Here is a 22,193-nt window from a genome sequence, read left to right on the forward strand (position 1 = left end):
CGGAGGTGAGAACACGAAGGGAAACGCTTGGAGGAGGCGAGAAACGTCTAACGGCCCTGAAGTGCAGAGGAGAGGGCAGCGGGACTCGGAGCCATGTTTTGATATCCTTGAGCTGCCTGACATCGGACTCGCAGTAATGGGTCGGAAACCGATTCTCTAGCCCCAAACACGAATTGAACTGTACCAAAGCCGCCTGTGCAACCAAAAAATACAACCACCGAGACTTTTGATACACAATTGGGGGCTGATTTGCTGGGAATATACCCCCCCTCCCTCCCCCTGCACAGTCGGCACTGCACGGCAGAACGAGCCTGGACGCACAGCTCCTAAGGGGAATGAGGCCAAAAAGAGACTGAGGGCGCGGGGGCTAGCCGGGGGAGATTGCAGCCATAGAACATCCTGCGATACTTCAGCCACGGACCTAACGCAAGCGGTGGAACAGGGGAAGCCCCCCCCCCCTCTCAGGCACCGAGTGATCATGTGGGCGGAAGGCGTGAACTGCTAAACTGCGGCAAAAACCAGAGAACAAGTGCCATCTCGCCGGCCTTTACCAGCCCGCCCAGCATAACACCGGGGTGTTTATAGAGGGGGGGACTGGCAGGAAGGGCTTCCCGCGTTTGGAGAAGTTGTCAAGTGGACTGCACTGAGGGACACTCTGGAGGGCAAAGTGGGCCAGGTTGCCCATTAAGGCCGTATCTGCACTATTGCCTGACGCCTCCAGACGCGCGGGAGGAGACATTGCTGGGGGCTTTCGGTGGCCACTGCTGCCGGCGACACCTATAGGGAAGGCCTGGCTACTTGCGGAATGGGGAGTGCTGTTCTGGAGCTGCAGATACAGGCCTAAACCAGCGGAGACAATTGGCTGTAATATTAACCTCTGACGGAGCTACAACGGAACCCTGCTAAGGCGTCTTCGGCAGCACTCGAGCGGCGTTTTGGTATGGGAAAATTACGGGGTTCCATTTATGAAGTTGCTTGAGGATGTGGATGCATGGTGCAAGCTACCCCTGTCCTTAATGGGAAGAATTGCCATCATGAAGATGGTGGTATTACCTAGATTCCTGTTCCTGTTTAATACTATCCCAGTAGTCCTGTCCAAGGCCTTTTTCAAAAGCCTGACGCAGGTTCTAGTTAAACTTGCCTGGGGCGGTAAACAACCCAGAGTCCAGTGGAAAGTTTTAATACTTCCCTACGAGATGGGAGGGCTGGGTGCACCGGACATGGAAAGAATTACAGAGTTGCCCAGGCAGCGCACCTACATACGTGGATACACGGGAATTCTGATATACCCCATGTGATCCTAGAGCGTTTGTTTGCAGACCCGACCCCCTTACCGGCCACTGTGTTTTACCCGGCTGATCGCTGTGTTGGTAAACTGGACTCGATTAGAACCATGAATCACGCGTGGCATGCGCTACTACAGGACAAGGATTGTGTGCTGCTATACTCCCCACATATGCCGATAGAGTGGGCGGTGTGGCATGCCCCACTGAAAGAGAGGGGAGTCACGGGTGAACAGCATAAACTAGGCATTGCAAAGATGGAGGACCTATTTACAGACGGGTGGTAAAAACCGGGGAACAGGTCCTTTCCCCGGGCGTTGAAGCTACGCTACTATTACGCTTTCAGTTTCACAGGGTGCGCAGTGTGCTGTTGGAGCTATTGGGTGCAGATCTAACAGAACCGCCGGAAATCCCGGAGCTCACTTATGTGATTAAAACGGCAGCCCCTCGCAAGCTGGTCACGAACTTAATTAAGATAGGAATGCAACAACAATACTCGAAGGCTAGGATGGCGTGGCAGCGCGATTTACAAATGCAGATAGGTGACACGATGTGGAAATACTGTTGTACAAACACGAGGAACCTGTCTCTTAATGGAAGGCATAGGCTGATCCATTTCAAATACTTGCAGCGTGTCTATTACACGCCAGAGAGACTGCATAGATATGGGCTTCGGCGATCGGCTGAATGCGAGCATTGCCATGCGCAGGAAGCAGATTTCATGCATATGGCTTGGAGCTGTCCTGCTGTTAACAACTTTTGGAAAGAAGTGTTCTTGGAAATGAGCGTGATCTTAGAGATAGAGATGCCGGCTAACCCTGCATTGGCACTGCTGGGTTACTCCAAGCCACTTCCGGTTGCACTGAGACGTTTGGCATATATGGGCTTTTTAATAGCCAGGCGGGTGGTTGCTGTATGTTGGATGAGGGGACCGTTGCCATCTAAGAGGAGATGGGCAAGAGATATGGTGTATTGCTGCACACAATCGGAAACTTACAGTGAACTGCTTCCACCTAAGAGCCGCCCTAAGAATTTTTGGAGTCTGTATCAGACATATTTACACGCTGGGGATAGGGAGGAGCTACCACGGGGTGAGGTGACTGTTGGACAGGAAGCGCACACTGGGGACCGGGAGGGGACAACACAGAGTGAGGCAATAATGGACAGGGACTGATGGAAGAGGAGATCGGGCGGGCTTAAAGGGGCGGTTATCTGAAATTAAGAGATATAGTGTATAGGTTGAAACATGGCAGGAAGGGACCACTGTATGGAGGGAGGGCGGTGGTGGGGACCCTGGATCTAACCTTGTGTATATACAGAGACGTGGAGCTGAGGGGAGAGCTGCATTGTACTGACTTGCTTGGTTTAGAAGGACAGAACATAGAGTGGGTACGGGTTACCTCCTGGGGTGCGATGGGCAGGGAGGTACGTTCATCTGCTTCCACGATGATGGGATAAGGAGGCTAATATCTGGCGAGTTAAGGGGGGGAGGGCTGTTGGGGTTGGAATTTGTATTCTTGTGTACAAGACCTTGGCTTAGGCCTGCATCGTAGTGGGGTAGGCGCAGCAATTGTTGATTGGACGCTAAACACTTCTACACTAGGGCAGTGAGGCTCAGAATGACGGAGCGGCAGATAAACTGGACATACTTGCCTTACATGTTATTTGACTGCCGCCGGACCTCCGGGGTGTCGGCTTATTGGCTGTGTATGATGTGACCAGATGATGACGCCTTGCTACCTATGATTTGCTGCCGGCCTCCGGGTTGTAGGCTACATACCGTGTGATATCATCAGTACGTGAATAAAGGTTTTTGGAACTAAAAAAAAAAAAAAAGGTTATTTTGGCTTAAGAGCGTTTTAATATTTGGCCTAACGTGATTCATGGGAAATTTTAAGGAGATGCTGTTTGGATAGTGGTCGCTTACAATGATATCGTGCGTTTTACAGGTTAATAGGTCCTTTCCTGCTGTCCCTGACATAAATATAAAATCAATTGTGCTAGGCCTGTCTCTACCATTGTAGGTGGGTATAACGGGTACAGGAGGGTTCACCAGGTCATTGGAGAGGGCAAGATCTAGTCCACACAGGGTTTCATTTAAACAGTGCCCGACTACGGTGTGGGTAAAATGGGTAACCGGGTCACCACATTCGTCCACTATCCCACAGACTGAATTGGCACTCTGTTTGCAAACGGTCTGATTAAAGTCCCCACCCCAAGTTATAGTCTTCTCCTTGCGTACATTATTGGATAATTCGTGGAGACAGAGGCCTATTTCCTTTATTGTGTTTATTAAGTCATCCACGGGTAAGTTGTTATAAAAATTCACAATTGCAAGGGCGTTGGTATTAGTTTGATGAAGAGTTAATATTTGGAAGTTTGGGTCCAATTTAACCGGGGCTATACTTGTTAGTTGGAGAATGTTGGAAGCATATATAACCAGTCCACCCTTTTCCCTACCAGAAGGAGAAGGTAGCGCTGGAGAAAAAAATGTCCTATAGCCCTCTATGTGTAGCTCTGATGTTGCCCATATTTCCTGTAGGCTTATAATGCTATAGTTGTGAACGAAATCTAACCAGATGCCGTTCCCAACCTTTGAGCGTAGGCCCGCAACATTCCAGAATAGAAGGTTCAAGGATAAGTCGGCGCCAGTTATAACGGGGCGGGGTCTAGTCCCACGTCAACCTCGCAGAGGCTGGCCGGGGTAGTATTTGAAAGGAGTTCTTCATTTAGTATCCCCCCGTGATCCGAGTTAGCTAGGGGTAGAAAAGGAACAGGTGTATTGGCCATTGTAGATTGAATCGAGTCCCTAGGATCACACCAATCCACCCATTCCAGGTCGGAGAGTTTATCAAAATAGTTGAAGGTCGGGATATTATATCTCAACCCCACCCCGTCCGCCAGGTCTGGGTGTACGAATCCCCTGTAATGCTTAATAGTTTGTAGGGGGGGGGAGTTGGGGATCACTCTCCATTCACATTCCCAGCCTCGAAGTAGATGTTTAGTGTGGATGAAGACCATCTTGGATTTTCACTGGCACATTGTATTTTGGGTTGTGTTGCAGTAAGGCAAACAGGAACTACTGCAAAAGTAGATATGTCTGGGCCTAGGAAAGTTTATTCCGCTGGTCAGAGTGGAACTAAAAGTTACTCAGGGTGAACCCCACCCACAGGCTGGTGAACTGTAGAAAGCTGTACCCCCACTCAGCCTTCCCCACTGCTGGCCTCGCAAAAAGATACCAGGAAAACAGAACCTAATGCGCTTGGCATCCGATAGAGACAGCTAGCCACAGATTCCTTAACTTTTGAATCCTCCCTGGGCACCAGTCTGAATCCGGACATTTTTTAGCAGTGCCTCTGTGCACCGGAGGAACGCGTGGTACGACTCTGTAATTATGTAGACTCCGGTTATGAGATCAGCAGATTCATGTAAGTCACCTCTGTCACTCAGACACCAGTTTCTTCTTCTCAGCACTACAACACGGATCTGTAGAAGTACTTCCTCAGGCCTTTTTCTGACCTACCTCAAAACCTTTTGGGGGATTGGAACATTGTGCTTTTTTTTCTCATGTTTTCAGGCATTAAGCCTTGTCAGCTCCGGACCCTCATTCCATTTGTATGTGGTGTTTGGGATTACACCCAAGACTATGCTGTGGCCTTGGTCTACCTCTCCAGGAGCCGGAGCCGTTCCCATGGACGTCACTCACCATCGACGCCCCAAGGTAAGCGCAGGTGGTTGAAGTCATGGCATCCCATGATTTCATCACGTGGAGACGCTGTCTCTCCTAGTCCCTCCCGTTCTCAGGTTGAGAAGACTGTACACTACTCTGCCCCACGCCTCCCTGTATTTCCAGGAGCCGGGGCATCAATGGCCCAGTGAGAGAGTACTATAAGTCTCTGCATCTTATCTTTGGGTCTCCACCTTCCCCTAGTGCATTGTCTGGCCCCATCGAGGTGAGAGGGGCAATGCCTGTGGGTTTGTCCATGGTGTCAGTCTGGTCCTCTGAGTCATTGGGTCAGCATTGGTCAGCATCTGCCGACTCAGTTTTGGTGCCGGTGCACAACCTTTCGGGGTTTCCACCTGCAGTGTCTATCCTCGATCAGCCGACTCCAGCAATGGCATCATCGGTGCCGGTTGAAGTCATTTCCCCTCCTCTCAACGTTGAAGCATCGCTTTCTCTGCATGGGTCGATGTCTGGTGCGGAGCTGATGGAGCCAGCTGTGGGTCATTTTTTTCCTATTCTAGGCTTGTATGGGGGATGTTGATCACTTGTTTTTTACACAGCTTGCCATATTGTGCCTGTGTCATAGTTATCTAATTCTGCCTGTTGGCGTCATCCGATGTGGTGTTCCTGCGATTAGCAGATATTATTATTTCAATACTGTCTTTGGCAGGTTTTATTCTACAAGTGTACCTCGTGCATAGGTTTTCATTTCCTCTTTTTTCCTCTGATGATGGGCTTCATGGTCAAGAGGTCCCTTGGTTGTGATATTTTCTTCAGGTTACGAAGTTTTACCTATATTACGTGCTCCTTTGGAAGCATTTCTGTATGCTGGGATGCATTACTTTTAACATTCAGTATCTCTTACTTTTCATTAGATTCTGATGGTGCACAGACTGGTTTTGAGTTAGGTGACTTTCACAAATGTTCTGCTACCCTATAATGGCTCTATTGTGTTTTCTTCCGAATAATTAATTTACTAAGGGGCACCTCCAATTTTGAGAGTTATATTGTGGCCTACGTAGGCTCTCATGAACATGGTTGTTTTGTGAACAATGCAGTTTCATATTATTTTAACATCTAAGGGTGTGCTATTACGCCCATGTTCTGTATTTTCTGTGGGGATATCGTTCTTGTTTATGTTCAATTCTATGGTTCTTTTTCTTCTTTAAGAACGAGTTTTTCCTTCCGATATACTTTGATATGCTATGATTGTGGGCATAGTTATGCTTATCCTGTCTGGAGGCTAGATGTCCTCTGTATCATTGGGGACATTTTCTTCCTCTAATCAGCAGTTCTTTTATGTGGTTTTTAGCCCTTTTAGTGTTCATTTTTTTGAGCTTCTAGTCTGCTACTCTTTGTGTTTTTCCAACTGAGCCAAGTGTGCTCTTAAGTGTCTGCTGTAGGTGAGGTTTCATTTTCCTGTTGTTTTAATTCTGGATTATGGTAGTAATAAACTCTGGGGATACTTTTTGTCAACTAGCATTACCTTGATGCTAAGTCAACCATGTTGTTTATTGAGGGTGTGATCTCCCTTTCTTTTCTTTCTTTCTCACTTTTCTTTTTTTTGGGAATCATGTGCTGGTTTTTCAGCTCCATTATATCTTTACATGTATAAAATGTTATTTCATGTTCCGCCCGTCTACCTCTGCAGACCCCGAATCGACAATCCCCCAACCCTGCAATGAGGGCACTCCATTGGCTGCCTGTATCTGAGAGAATCACATTTAAAGCCTTATTCATCACTCACAAGTCCTTTTGGGGGAAAGGGCCAACAATTATTCAAAATATTGTTTCACCGTACTACTCTAACAGAAACCTCCGCTTGACCAACCTCCTTCTTGCATCAGTCCCAAAAATTAAAAAAGCAAGAAGTGGAGGGTGTTCCTTCTCTTATAACGCTGCTAAGCTTTGGAATGCCCTCCCTTTCCATCTACATCAGGAATCTAATCACCTGACCTTCCGGAAAGTTCTTAAAACTTGGCTTTTCCAGAAATCTGCATAAGCATCTGTGTCCACTCCGTCCGCTGATGTTGTGAGCGCTGGGATGCCTTAGGGTAGCTACAAGCTTTATAAGTGTTTTTTAATTCATTCATTCATGTATATATTATGTATGTATACACAGGTATAGGTGTATCTGTATTTATACATATTTAGATAAAGCTCGGTTTTGTCTAGTGATGCAAGATATAGATTATATTTTTGCAAATCTTATTATGAGAGACAGTATACTTTTCTCTTTACTGTATGTTTTGTGTATGGCTGTATGTTATACCTTGTAGATATATACATTTAGATGTATACATGTACTATGGATCTATATATACACAGAGCATTGGCTGTATAGATTTGGGCATATTTATTCAATATTGATAGCACATTCATATCTGTATATTTGCCCTCTTTCCACCTCTACGTGTTGTGTGACCCTATTAGTCGTTTCTTTGTATAATACTGTTTTAACCAAGGACAGGCTTTGATTTGCATCTGTTTTTGTTTTTCTGACTTTGTGATGAATGTTTTTACTCATCCTGACTCAAGTGTGGATGGGTCTGGGAGCCCTATTTTTCTGGACTTCTCAGGGCAGGTTTCCCTCAGATACTTCTTTGCAGGTGGAGAGAACTGTGGTTTACATGGTATTTGCTATTGCCTCTCGTCCTTCTTGTCCATAGGCTCACTTTCACCCTTTGGGGTTCATGTGCTATTGTCATGCTGATGACTGTTGCCTTTTGACACAGTGTATTTTTGCTACCCTTGAGACACGATTGTTCTGTGTCTGCAGGGATGTTTTACTTACATTGTCTGTGGTTCTTGCCACACTTTTTGTAATGAGCCCAATGCTCCTCTTCATCTTATCCCTACGCACGTCTGGTCTCTTGTTAAGCTTCGACCAGTTGTCTTATCCCTGAGAACTGTTGTAGGATTAGTTTGCATACCTTTCTCCGTATGGGTTATAGCTATGGTATTGAATTCAAAAGTTGCGGATTTGCGGCTGGATGTCTCTATCAGACGAACAAGTTACTTACCTTCGGTAACACATTATCTGGTAGAGACATAGTCTAGCCACAGATTCCTAAATGCCCTACCCTTCCTCCCTGCCCTGCAAACGATCTGTAGTGTAAGAGGCATTTCCTTTTACAACCCTGGTTTTTACACCAGTTGCCAGTGTTCACGTAGCTGTGGCTTCGGTAAACCATTAGGGGCCAGATGTAGGTAAATATCATTTACCGATTCTAAAATACCGAATTTTACCGATTCGGTATTTTAGAATCGGTAAATGATATGTAGAAAATCATTTGGTAAATTTTACCGAATCGGTAAAATTTGGTAAATACCGATTCAGTATTTACCGAATCTGTATTCCCTTTTCATTCCTATGGGCCTGGAGGCCCATAGGAATGAATGAGAATTACTGATTCGGTAAATGCCGAATCGATAGGGGGTAGACCTACAAGGGTGGCAGGGTGTCACATTGACACCCTGTTGCACCCCTGTATAGTGCATGGGTGCACATGTGGCACACAGCACTGTTAAAAAAAGTACAAAATTGCTTTTTAACGGTTTTCGTTATTTACCACCAACTTGTAGTTGGTGGTAAATAACGAATCCTTACAAGTGAAAAGCACTCACTTGAGTGCTTCTATATTAAGGATTCAGTAATTTACCGAATCGGTATTTAAGAATTCGGTAATTTACTGATTCCTTATATTACCTTTTGGGTAAATTACCGAATCCTTAAATTAGGCCCCTACATCCCAAAAGCCTAATACCGGTCGGTAACGGCCAAAATTCGGTAATTTCGGCCGTTACCAACCGGTATTAGGCTTCCTACATCTGGCCCATGGTTTTTCCTTAAAGACCTTGTTTGGGTATTAACATACCATTCATTTCCACTTTATGATTATTGATTAAAAATGCATTGATCTTTTTTGGCACACTGTTTCCACAACCAGTTTCTATAGTGCCTCTGCATTTTGGCACATAAGGTTTCACAGAAGAAACTGATGTCCGCCAGCTGGAGGGGACTTATGTTCCTATATATGCTCATGTCATAACCAAAGTCGACATCATTGTAGTCGTATGATGCCATCCCCCAGCACGCAGAGGTACTGTTGAAAAATGTATGGATTCAGACTGGTGCCTGGGCAGAATTGAACAGTTAGACTAAGTCTCTACCAGATAATACCTTACCCAAGGTAAGTAACCTCTCATCTGAGACCTGTGAGAACGACCTGAGGAGGTTGGAGCCCTTTTCTCCTAAATTCCAGGGACAGAAAGATGTCTAAGCTAATCCCCTTTTGGTGGCATCAGGGACATAAAAAGATTGAGATTACATTCCTGTGAAGAATCCCAGCCGACAAAGGGCAATTGGACCTGGACTATACTTTGCTGTTGCCCTCTAACTGATACCCTGAAAGTCTGTAAATGCTCCCTCTGAGGTCCTTCGGGGGCATTTAAAGTATATTCCTGTGGCTGTTTGGGGCCCAAAATAAGTTTGGGACTTTTTCAAGACTTTTGATCCAGAGCTTTAAAGGCTCCAACACAGAAAAAATACTGAAACTGAGGTTCCATGGTATCTAATTAAATTTCCAGATTGTTCCACGCAGAGAAGTGTTTGACCTCAGAAAAATAATAAAGTCCCTTTTCAGATTGGGACTTAGAAACTTATTGGGACCTCCCTACTTCCAGGCTACTGGAGCCAGTTTACTTCTATCTCACCACTCCAGCATAGTCAGCCTCAAATCAAGCTTAGGTCCCAGTCTACCATGACCAGTGACTTGGGTGTTGATCTAGCTCCCCTGGCTAATCTTACTGTGGTGTCCATGTCCAAAGCCAGGATGTTGAAGATGGGCTGGATGCTAGGACGGCAGAGTGCTTAAGGGGCTTTGAGGAGGCCCATCAAGCACAGATCACCTCTGAGGCTGAGATGGGCTGAGAGCCATTGCAGGGGGGAAGTTCCTCCCAAAGAGCAGAATCACCAATTTATTCCAGGGCTGGAAGCCGTGTGTCCTCTTGCAGACCTCCCCAATCTGAGCTGGAAGCTCACAATCTGGACTTAGCAGACCAGAAAGCTGAGAGGTAAATGAGGCTACACCTGGTTACCCTAGACCTGGAGAAGAAGCAAGGCGCTCAGGGGGTTCGGCCCACCTCATGTAGCCACCATGCGTTGATCCAGAGGGTGTCCTTTCCTGAAGATGAGTGTCTTTGTCTTGTCGGTGTTGAGTTTGAGACAGCTGTTGTTCATCCAGGTAGCAAAGTCTTTCCTGCATCTTTGAAACTTGTTCTTGGTGGTCGTTGGGTCGGTGTTCAGGATGAGTTGTGTGTCATCGGCATAGGAGATGATGTTCAGTCCATGGCTCTTGACAGGGTTTGCCAGGGTTGTCATGTATTCGCTGGAGAGGGTAGGGCTCAGTGATCAGCCTTGAGGTACACCACAAGTGATGTTCCAAGAGAGTGAGGAGTAGGGCAAGAGGATGATCTTCTGCATTTTTCCTGTGAAGTAGGATGCAACCCACTTGAGGGCTGGTCCTTGGATTCCGATCTTGTGGAGTCTGTTTAACAGTGTGTGGTGAGATACGGTGTTGAAGGCTGTTGAGCGATCAAGGAGGATAAGGGCTGCTGTTGCTCCATGGTCTAACAGCAATCTGATGTCATCCATGGCTACGACTAAGGCTGTTTCTGTTCTGTGGTTAGCTCTGCAGTATGATTGGGAGAGGTCCAGAAGGTTGTGGTACTTCAGATGTCTAGTGAGCTGGATGTGGATGGCTTTCTCAATGACCTTGGCTGGGAAAGGGAGCAGAGAAATAGGTCAGTAGTTCTTCGGTTCACCTGGGTCTGCGGATGGCTTCTTCAGCAGTGCTTTAACATCAACATGTTTCCATTTCTGGACGAAGGGGCCATGGTGATAGAGAAGTTGAGGACCTTGGTGAGTTCTTTGCTGATGGGTTGATTACAGAGGTTGAATGTGTGGTGTGGATAGGGGTCTGCTGGGGTGCCGGAGTATATGAATCTCATGATAGACACCATTTGCTTCTCGTAGAGGATGTTCCATGAGGTTTGCTGGTGTGGGTGTATGTCGGTCGGTGTGATACGGGTAATACTGCCCTCGGTGGGGCTATGGTGCAAAGTTTTCTGAGAAAAGTCTGCACAGAGAGCTTCTTGTTGTTGTGATGTTGTTTTCAGTTACAGAGAGGTTGGTGAATGTCTTGACTATGTTGAAGAGTTCCTTGTTATTGGAGCTGTCCTTGATCCGGGTGGCTAGGGCGATCTTCTTGGTGTTCTTCAGGAGGTGGTGGTATCAGTTGAGGGTGTCTTTGAAGCATTTACAGCCCTCGAGCATCACACTGGTGTGCCATCTTTTTCTTTACTTCTGTCTGCAGTCAAGTTTTGGGGTTTTCAGTTTTTCGGTGAACCAGTTGGGGGGTCGTGTTCATTTCTTGGGCTTTAGAGGTTTCTTCGGTGCAACTTCGGCAGCGCTTACCTTGAGCCAGTTCGTAAAGTTTCAACCACTTGTTCTGTGCTTCCTGTGGTGGTGGGTAGGCACGTGTTGTGAGCGTTGGTCCATCATTGTTAGAGGACCTCTGGGGGTAGGTACCCGGCCTGGCAGAGTGGAGAGGGGAGCAGTAGGTTGGATTGGGAGTGAAGGAGACTGCTGGCTCTCTGGGTCGGAAGGAGAGGGCCATGGAGGTTCAGCCGGGTATACGGCATAGGCAGAGAAGATGGCGAGGAGGCTAGGTGGCCTGAAGGGAAGGGAGGTAGCCAGAGAGGGCGAGCATCATGGGCTAGGCTGCCCGGGGATGGGAGGGCTCTGCAGGGTTAAGCACAGGAGCTGAAAAAAGGGGAGGCAAAGTGACTTACCTAAAAACAGCGGCAAAAAAGAGGTGACCCACCCCAGCTTTCTCTAGGCTCCGATGGCACACGACGAGCCTGAGCACCACCCTCATGCATCCTGCGATGCAGTAGTAAGCGTTGGCCTAAATGACCGGTGGGAAAAACAGGAAGAACTGGTCTGCAACTCTCCTCTCAGCAGCAGAAGCTGCTGAGAGGTGTAGTCATGGTGGGTCAGTGTGTCCCGTGATGCAGGAGTTGGAGCTGGCCTTTAAGGCTGGTGAGGGCTGGAAAACCTGGAAGAACCAGTCAGCAACCCTTCCTACCAGTAGTGGAGACTGCGGGGAGGTGTAATCTATGTGGATCAGGGGTATTCCGTGATGCAGGAGTCAGCGCTGGCCTTTATGGACGGTGGGGCTGGGAAACTGAGAAGGACTGGTTTGTACCTCTCCTCCCAGTAGCAGAGGCTGCTGCGGGGTGCAGGCCAGGTGGGTCAGAGTTGTCACTTCAGCAGGGTCACAGTGAATGGGGTTCCTGTCACTCTTCTGTCGGATACCTATGCCAGTCAACCATGGTGTTGGGAAGGCTAGTTTCCCTAGAACATTATCTGCAAGGATAGATTTGCAGGGTAAGGAATGTCCATGGGTAGGAATCTGTCTTCCCTGTGGACTTAGTATCCTTAGAATGGGAGACGGGACTTGCCCAGAAATGGATAAGTCCTGAAATATTTCAAAAATTGAGGGACTGGGAGCGAGGTTTAAATGAGGTCCTGCACATAGGCTCCCGAAAGGGACTGAGAATCAGAGGGGTATGCAGTTCCTAACTGGACGTGAGGGCATCACTAAGAAAGACCTTCCTTTCCCCTCACATCCAGTTAAGAACTGCACACCCCTCTGGTTCTAAGTCCTGAAATACCCTTAGACTGCATCCTTGGCAATGAGCTCCCACAGGTGGGAAAAGAGCCAGAAGACACAGATTTCTGGGGCTACTGTTCCTAAGCATTGGGTACAGAAATCCTAGAGCCCACAGAGCCAGAGGGCCCCTGTTCTGTCCAGAGAGGCCCTCAAGAGTGGCGTGGATGAGGCTACGTTTGGTCTGAATATGCTGCCTGCTCAGTGACAGAATGTAGGGGCCCTGGGCCAGACAGTCACCTACAAGACACATGCCACCCTTCAGAGGTACTTTGTGTCCACCCAAGAAGTCCTGGATCAATTTCAGAGTATAAATCCTGAGATGGCAGAAGTGAGAGTGAAAGGAGTTCCCTCGCTCTGAAAAACCTAAGTGGCGAAAGGGATCCCAGGAGAAAGTGGGAAACTCCTTGCCAGCCCAACAATTGCAGACAGCAGATTGGACCATCCACATGTCAGAGGATGGCTACGATCCTGGTTCCTAACACTGACGGCTGTTACTTTTTATGTGCGTAACATAGGCATTTCGAAAATATAGAACACAGTAACAAGGGACTCAGGGAAAACACTCAGGAATCAAAAAGGTAATAAAGACATAAGCTTTTTAATATATCCTTAATATATCCTTCATATACAATAAATTCTTTCATTAAAAAAGACACATTATAAACATCAATTCAATTAAAACCGTTGTTTAACAAAAAACAACCACAAGGCACAATTAATATACAAAAAGTTAATCAGTTGGTGGCATTAATGTACTCGGCGCGCGTTTCGGCGTACACAGGACGCCTTCTTCAGGAGCCACAAATTGTATTTGTTTCTGAAATATATGAGAAGACCCAAGTAAATCAACAGTTCACTGTATTCAATTCATTAAAACAAAATTCATTATCAAACAATATATTTAATCTTAAACAGTTTGTTAAATATCATCCATTCGTATTTCCCTATGAAGTTCCCAAGTTCCTATCCGATATAATATTCACAGTACAGACTAAACAATTATCTGATTATTCATGTGCATTCATGGACATAGTAAGGGCAAATGTCAGATTGATGATTAAAAAGTTCCCTGTATTATGAAAATGTCATCAGCATGACGGGCACATCCCCAATAGTAATAGAGGGTCCCCTATGATGTGATACAGCTAATAATACCTCTTTTTAGATACTGTTTAAAATATGAGGTATATATAAAGAGTAACAAATAAAAGCTTCAAATAAGGCAGCATTATCAGCATATTCAAAGAGGAAACAACTTACTAGGAACGGACAATATAAGCAATATTGTACAAATGTTTTCTGTAATGTTAAATGTTAAATGTTAAATGTTGTATACTTGTAAAGCGCACAGCTGCCCCAGCAAAGGGGCGTCCCGGCGCTGTATACCGCTGGGGAACCCGTCCTGGCTTTCCCTGTGGGATGGTAATGTAGAGTCCTTTTTCCCAGTAGAACTAGCAATGGGGATTCACCTGTTAGGGTTGATATTAAAAATAGCCATTATAAAACGCTCATTTTCAATATATTCGTATGATATATGAACTTGTCCTTATGCATAAGATGTTTTGGGTATATTTAGTCACTATCTAATATATAATAGAACATGGACTTAACCTCATAATTCTGTATCAAAAGGTTTGGCTAAAATAAAACCTGCATGTGTTCAATCATGGCCATTTATAGGTGTTATATATATGGGGTCAATATATACACCAAATACACTATTTATATTCCGATATCATACTGATCCCTTAAGTTACTTTACTAGATTTCTCTTATAGCTGGTGAGAGAACAAGATTATAAGAACCTTGATCGATCGACCTTTAATTAAGTCCCCGTTGGTCACACAAAAGAACTCACCGTATGTCAGGCAGATAAGCTGATAAACACTCAGAGTGTATTTCATATATAGTATCTTTGGTGTGAACGATGATCATTTAATTTGGAACCTTTTTTGCGGTTAGATGTCAAACTTCCAGATGAAAAATTCTGAGTTCCTGCATGATAAAGACAGAGCACGATGTAAAAAGCCATGAATTCACTAGCCATGTTGATCCTAATAACCAACTATTTTGTGATAGCACATGCTCACCAAGTTTAAATATGTTGGGATGAGTAGTACGGAAATGCGTACGGTCAAATTATGACGTCTTCTATCCAGGATACTAAATAGTCACTGCGGTAAAGGGTACAGCAATAAGCGAATCTAAATATTGTACAAAAAGGAAAAAACGGGAAAGTAACATTAAAATAACACCCCGTTTAAAGGACTGCAAATTAGTCAGCCAAGTGTGTCCTATGAGCCAGACTAATATGTAATTGCGCCCGCTCACCTTGCTAAAATCTAATCAGACGAGTCATACAGAGGTGCGTATGTTTGAATTACAACGTCTTCTATCTAAGCTGGTAAATAATAATATCGATACAGGATACAGCGAATGACAGATCTAAATATAATATGAAGAAACAAGGGAAAGACGAGAAAGCAATATTAAAATGACATCCCGTTGAGATAACTAGAAAAACGTTAAACTCTAGATAGTACGACGATCGCAAATATAGGTCGCTTACCGATTATTAGACGGCTGAATATGCCAGATAAGGGGGATGCAACGAATCAAGATGTCGGCGTCCCTCGTCCGTTATACAAGGTATCAACTAGCTATCCCCGGATGAAGGTTTAAATACTTAAAGGTGAGGCTGGTCACGTGACAATAATCACGTGACTTGGGTCCAAGATTATAATCATAATGAATTACTCGAGGCACAATTAAAATTGCGAGCGGATCTAAATGGTCATTTATAGACTTCAAGATAACGAATAATTCTAATGTAAATGACATTATCTGTAACCCGAATAAAAAGAAGATAAAAATAAAAATAAAAGAAGGACTAACTGTTTTCCTCTTGTGGCTAACAAGGATGGGGAACTTATGCATAAACATAGAGAGAGGACCGCTGTAGAGTGTAGCAATCAGCATAAAAGATGGTATGTATACATATCAAAAGGATCTATTAAGAGGGGAGTTCAGTTAACAAAAAAAGGTGGTAAATGAAGCCAACTAATGATCATTCAGAATATTGCGTTCTCCCAAGGAATTTCACAGTTAAGCCCATTTTTTAAAGTGCCCAACATGAAAATCCAATATACCTCTCTTTTTTATGAATTGCACATCCTCCTTGGCTATCTGGTGTCCTAATTTTTTCTAAAATACGCCACTTCATGTCATCTGGCTTATGATTCTTTTCCTCAAAATGTTTCACCAAAGGTGCCAATGTTTTGCCAGTTCTTATGGCTGACCTGTGCTCTGTCAAGCGAGTTTGGATGGGGCGCGAGGTTTCCCCCACATACCCCAAATTACAGGGGCATGAAAGGAAGTAAACAGTGTTGGCTGTTTTACAATTCCATAAATCATAAGCTTTAACACTGATACCGTAATGGCTGAAAGATTCGCCTCCTATGATGTTATTGCAAGATTTACAGGAGGAGCATTTGACTGTACCCCTCGTAGGCAAATTATTCAGTAAAGATCATTGACTTGGTTTTAGATGGGTCGTTTTTTTATTGAATCTAGAGTGAACGATTAGATCCTAAATATTGGGGACAGGGGATGTAATCCCCATATTCAATTTATCCTCCTCCAATTTGGATATACATAGTGAAACGCTACTTTCCAAAGGATTGTCATATGTACCTCATTCACATACGAATGTGTTTGAACTACATCAAGATATTATTTCTTTTTTTCGTAAGATTCATTTAAAGAAATTTTTCCAGTCAAATGAAGAGTCAGATTCTCAAAATATTACACCTAAGCAGTTAGCACTTTCTTCTACTTTTAGTCCATCTCTAGATCAGGTCGGCCCGGAGGTGGCAGCGTTTGAAGCACACCTATAAGTTAAATAGCACCCGTGGACTGTAGCACTTATTGTGCCAGTCACTAGCTTGATAAAGGAAAACACGGCTTCAGGCCTACCATTGTAGCCGGAGAAATCTGCAGTGCAAACTGTTAGAATAACCCTTTTTGGCAGGCAAAAACCTCCCTCGTAAATATTAATGAGTGAGTCACCCCTATGTAAGCCTCATATCCCACAATCATGCATTGCATCTATGTGTTTGAAAGTGGGTTATTTAGAAAATTAATGTAACCATGTCCCTACAGTGACTGAGCCCTAAAAGCTATTTTCCCTGTGGCAGGCCTCCCTGTCCTATGTAGAAAATCAGAGTACAGATTAAACTACTAATACTGTATCTCGGGCATGGGGCCAGAAGAGAAAAAGAAAGTAAATCACTATTTTTAATACATATTAACCCCTTCGACGCTCATGACGAGCTCAGCTCGTCATGAGGTACGCCTGTCGTACGCTCATGACGAGCTGAGCTCGTCATGTAAGGCGTTTTTTTAAAAAACTCAGCCCATGCGGGGAAAACCGCATCGCGGATGAGGTTAAAAATCCAATTCAATAGCCCAGTTTATATGCACTAACCACTAGAATGTGTAGAAATTAACTAATACTTAGTAGGCTTATTTAATGTCTCTATAGTGCCAAAGTATGTTTTGCAGAAACACACCTATGGCATGAAAAGTTAACCTTTTCGCCGCAGCGTAAATTCTGCCGTGGCGCGGGCTGGGCTAGGGGGTGTTAGTGGCGCTCCCGTACTTATGACAGCTCCGTGTCATCATGGTCTCATGATGTGGACTGTAGTACTTATTGTGCCAATCACTAGTGTGACAAAGGAAAGCAAGGCTTCAGGCCTGCCATTGTAGCCTGACTGCAGCAATGGGAAATCTGCAGTGCAAACTGTTAAAATAACTCTTTTTGGCAGGCATAGACCCTCCTTGTAAACATCAGTGACTCAGCCCTTTGTAGACCTTCTATCCCACAGTCATGCATTTTATTAATGTATTTAAAAGTGGGCTATTTTCCCTGTGGCGGGCCTCCTTGTTCTATGTAGAAAATCAGAGTACACATTAAAATACTAATACTGTATCTTGGGAATGGGGCCAGCCAGAAAAAGAGAATAAATCACTATTTTTAATGCTTATTAAAAATCCAATTCAAAAGTACAGTCAGATGTTGTCGTGTAGTTCCTATAAATCTATATAGGATCTGCACCTTTAGACAACATAAACGGTGTCCAGACTGCTACCAGACACCCCCACCGGATAGGTTTGCCTAAATACCAGCTAGCTCACAGTGCCACTATGAACCCGTCGTACCAAGGAGAGAACAGTTTCTGGCAACTATCGAACATGACATCCTTGTCCCCTCAGGGATTGTGAAAACAGTACAGTACTTTTCGCTCAGTCATTCATGCTCATTTTGTCTCAGAGAGATACATAGAATAAAAGGTGGGGACGTTTTCAAAAAGCTTGAACATTTCATCATTCTAGTGTAAAATATGTGTGCTGCAACAACCATGAGACAAAAACAAATATATACGGTTATAAGCATAAACAGAGTAAAGAGCAGGTAGAATTCTACCATAGTGCTAAAACAATGAATATATGCAGGCATATAGATACATGACAGTAATAATGTATGCTGTATCTAGATGTACCCAAGTGTACCTTGCATTTATATAGGTGTGCAGCTAGGATAAAACCAACCCCATTACCTGATGTGGGAGAGTAAAGGGCCCTATCTTGATTTCAAGAAGGACACCCGGCAACGGATGTCAGACCACTGCGTACTGGCGTGTCTGAGCACACGAACCTCAGCGTCTCGCCTCAGCGTGTCAGCATGGAAGTCTTTTTCTCCTCTGTTTTGCCCAGCGGAGATGTAGTGCTTATACACCCGAAAGGTACCATCATGGGTTCTACCTAAAAGTGTACTGTAGGCATATTGTGCAAGGATGACGATAGATGTGACCCTAATACAGAGTTATTATGCAGACAATGGTAATCCTGCTGTTATACTGAGAATCCTCATGCATAATACATAAGGCTAGTGTTCAGAGAAAACCACACAACATTCATGTAGCACATAACTAGGTAAAAGGTCAACGACAGACCCGTTGTGTAGAACAATGGTAGGACAGATGTAAGGAAAAGGTTGTGTAACTACCTTGGTCTATATTGGGGTTCATAACAATGTTTAAAAAATGTTAAGGAAAAGTAACTTTTAGAAATATACCTTTTCCCTGCCTGAAGTTACTGGAGACTAATTTGCATTAACTCTGCAGCTTCTCCCAGCCTGTGCTTGGCCTTAAAGATCTGAACAGCAAAAAATAAACTACCTTGACTTCACAGAGATGGCACATTTGAGTTCAACAGAAAATGCAGGTATGGGATTGTGAGCATCCTGTTATACTGATAGATAAAGACAAAGAGGAGCCCCTTAATGCCAAAGGACTAGGGCACTATACAGTAAGAGAAAGAACAAAATCCTTTGGACTCTATGAAAAACGTCTAATGTTCAATCAATCAACACTTTCCATTCAGCCTGATACATACTCACCATTCCATCATATACACACTTGAGAGGATTATACCATCTAATTCCCGCAGAAAGTCATAAACTATAAAGGTACCAAAAATATAAATCGATTTATTGATAAAAAGACAGATACAAATATTTTAAAAAGGGGTAAGAAGAATCCTGTACTATATGGGCACAATACATAATATTGTAAAATTAACAATAATCACAAAAGTTCAATAAACAATTACATATTAAAACACAATTCATTAAAGAACATACTAAAACAAACTTAAAGAGCACAGACAGGCTCAATTTGTCATTAGTTTGTTACAAATCCGTTTTACACCAATATTTTGGACAAGGATCTTGCTATTAACTACTCATTGACCTCTGCCTTTTGCACAGATTGTGTATTGTGATGAGCGTCGACGCGTTTCGATGGTAGTAATATTTGACCATCTTTTTCAAGACCAAACAATATTTACTCTCTTTGATTGAAATATGTTTTTTCTTTTTGAACAATATAAATGTTACCACCACATGTGTGATAAAAGAACAAAATATCAATCATTTAGTCCCATACAGTAACAACCACTAAATTAACCTGTAAATAAAACCATAAACACAAATGACCCATATTTATATTCTAAACAGACCCCACATATTACATGTGCAGTCATCCAGCCCCATCATACCCACTACCATAATAACATCTCTAGGATATGGTCTGCATTTTTCACACAGTATCCTGATTTGGTCCCCATGGCCAGTCATAGATCCAATTTAAAACACAGAGATAATCAAGCACTTTATTGGGAATTGCATAGTACCCTCTGTCTCTCCATACTCGCACTGATTCAAGAATGTACTCTTGTTAATAGGAAGGCACTTGCTAAACAAGCAAACCGCATACACACATTCCACCATATTACTTCCTTAACCTTGCATTAACAGGGTGGGGAGGAGAGAATAGAATGATTGTCTCACCTCCAATGAGCAGTGATAGCGTGTCAATGGCACTTAGCAAACATAGTAGGCTATAATATCTTGACTATATGTTCATTGATATATTCTTAGATGATGAGGATAAATCTGTGGGAATAGAGTAATGTACTACTATTAATCTCAGCCTATAACGTGCTTGGTTAGCTGGTTAAACATTAGCACATACTGTATAAGGGGGCTTACCTGGATAGAAAGATATTTGCAAAGGACTATATTCATGCCATGTAGTGGGGCTAAAAACGGTTTGAAGTCTTCTCATAAAATCTAGGGCACACCTAAAAATACATTATGTTTCCATATCTTAGTGAACCTATATAAGGCTATCTCGGTTTACATATCAGTCTTAACATCATGTTACTGGTATTACCTTATGTGCTACCTCTGCCACAAACAACTTATTTATATACACGTTGGGTCAAAAGGTCTCTTTTCAATACGAGCTTGGTTGCTGCAATTATCGGACAAATTGTTCCAATTTAGTCGCCCTCCACAAATCCCTTTTAAATCTTAGGATCTGTAAGTGATAAATAATACAAATTACTTTGTGCCAGATTCTAAGTCTGATATTTGATCAAGAGCACGATATAAAATTTGACCGCCCTCATATCCAAATGTATTGTAATGCTCTATACGATGTCCTCCGACATTCCTGTATAAACTGCGAAAGATCAGTTTCATTTAAAAGAGAGGAGAAGAAAAGCAATCTTCCTGGAGATCCCCTTAACACAACCCAGGATATACAATTCAAATAAAGGGGTCCCCACAAATTAATTTAAAGCATGAAAGACCGGCCGTTCCGGCTCACGTAATGTCTTCCAGATATTGCGTGGGACTACATGGCCTGAGTGCTGCTACTCTCCCTGCTGTTTTCCCATACACGCAGAGCAGTGACGGCTTTTCACCATTCAAGAATCTAACCATCCAATTGCTTTGAGATCTACGACCGACTACATAGTCTAGTCTAACAAACTTATTTTCTTTCTTTTTTTATTGATTCTTATACCTGGTACAATACATTAAATACATTAATTCATAGAAAAACATTTCAACTATAGAATATCAAAAGTGAGATTGATTAGATATCGAGGGATCATAAAAAATACATTTCATAATTACTTGGTATGAGGATAAAAATAAAATAGGCTTTGGAGGATAAATCCATATATACACCAACACATTAATAACCTTTCAAGGGGTTTCTCTCCACACAGCGAGGGGAGCCCAAACACAAAGGCCCCACTCCCTCATCTTCCTTCCCCTTCTTTTATAGAGAGCAGCTTCAATATTGTGAATGCCTAGCAGCCTAACTAGCCACATCTGAAAAGTAGGTGCAGTATTATCCTTCCATCCAGCTGCTACCAGGATCTGAAGGACTGCTATACATATAAACACAAAGGCCTCCTTATCATAATCAAGATCAAGATTATTACCAAAACCAGATATAATAAATGTAGGGGATAGGTTAACATGGATACCTAGCAGCCCCAAAAACTTCTCAATCTCTACACAGATTCCCCTCATCTTTTCACATTGAGAGAACATATGGATTAGGTTGGCAGGTCCCTCCTGGCATCTTGGACATTTATCGTCCTCCCTTTTGCCCCATTGAAAAAGCTTGGCCGGGGTAAAATACAGATTAAAGAGAACTTTATATTGTTGTGCCTTTAAATTTGTAGAGCGAAATACTTTATTTGCTAGTTGTAAAGCTTTTTCTAAGTCGAAATTCGGATCCCCTAATTTCACCATCCATGATTATTCAATCTTGTCCATATCGTATTGTATCAAGTCTATTAGGGCTTTATAAATTATTTTAATTCGGGCTACGCCTTCTAACAGACACTCAATTATTTTAATTTTACCGCCTGGATGGATGCATGGTCTCACCCCATACATTGTTTGGTGAATCTGGAGGTACTTAAACGGGTGACTAGAAGGAATAACAAATTTAGCTTGAATATCAATGAAAGTGAGTAATTTCCCCGTGCTATTATCAAAAATGTCCCCCATTGTTCTAATTC

This window comes from Lissotriton helveticus, chromosome 4_1 (assembly GCF_964261635.1).
Source record: "Lissotriton helveticus chromosome 4_1, aLisHel1.1, whole genome shotgun sequence".
Classification (NCBI taxonomy): Eukaryota; Metazoa; Chordata; class Amphibia; order Caudata; family Salamandridae; genus Lissotriton; species Lissotriton helveticus.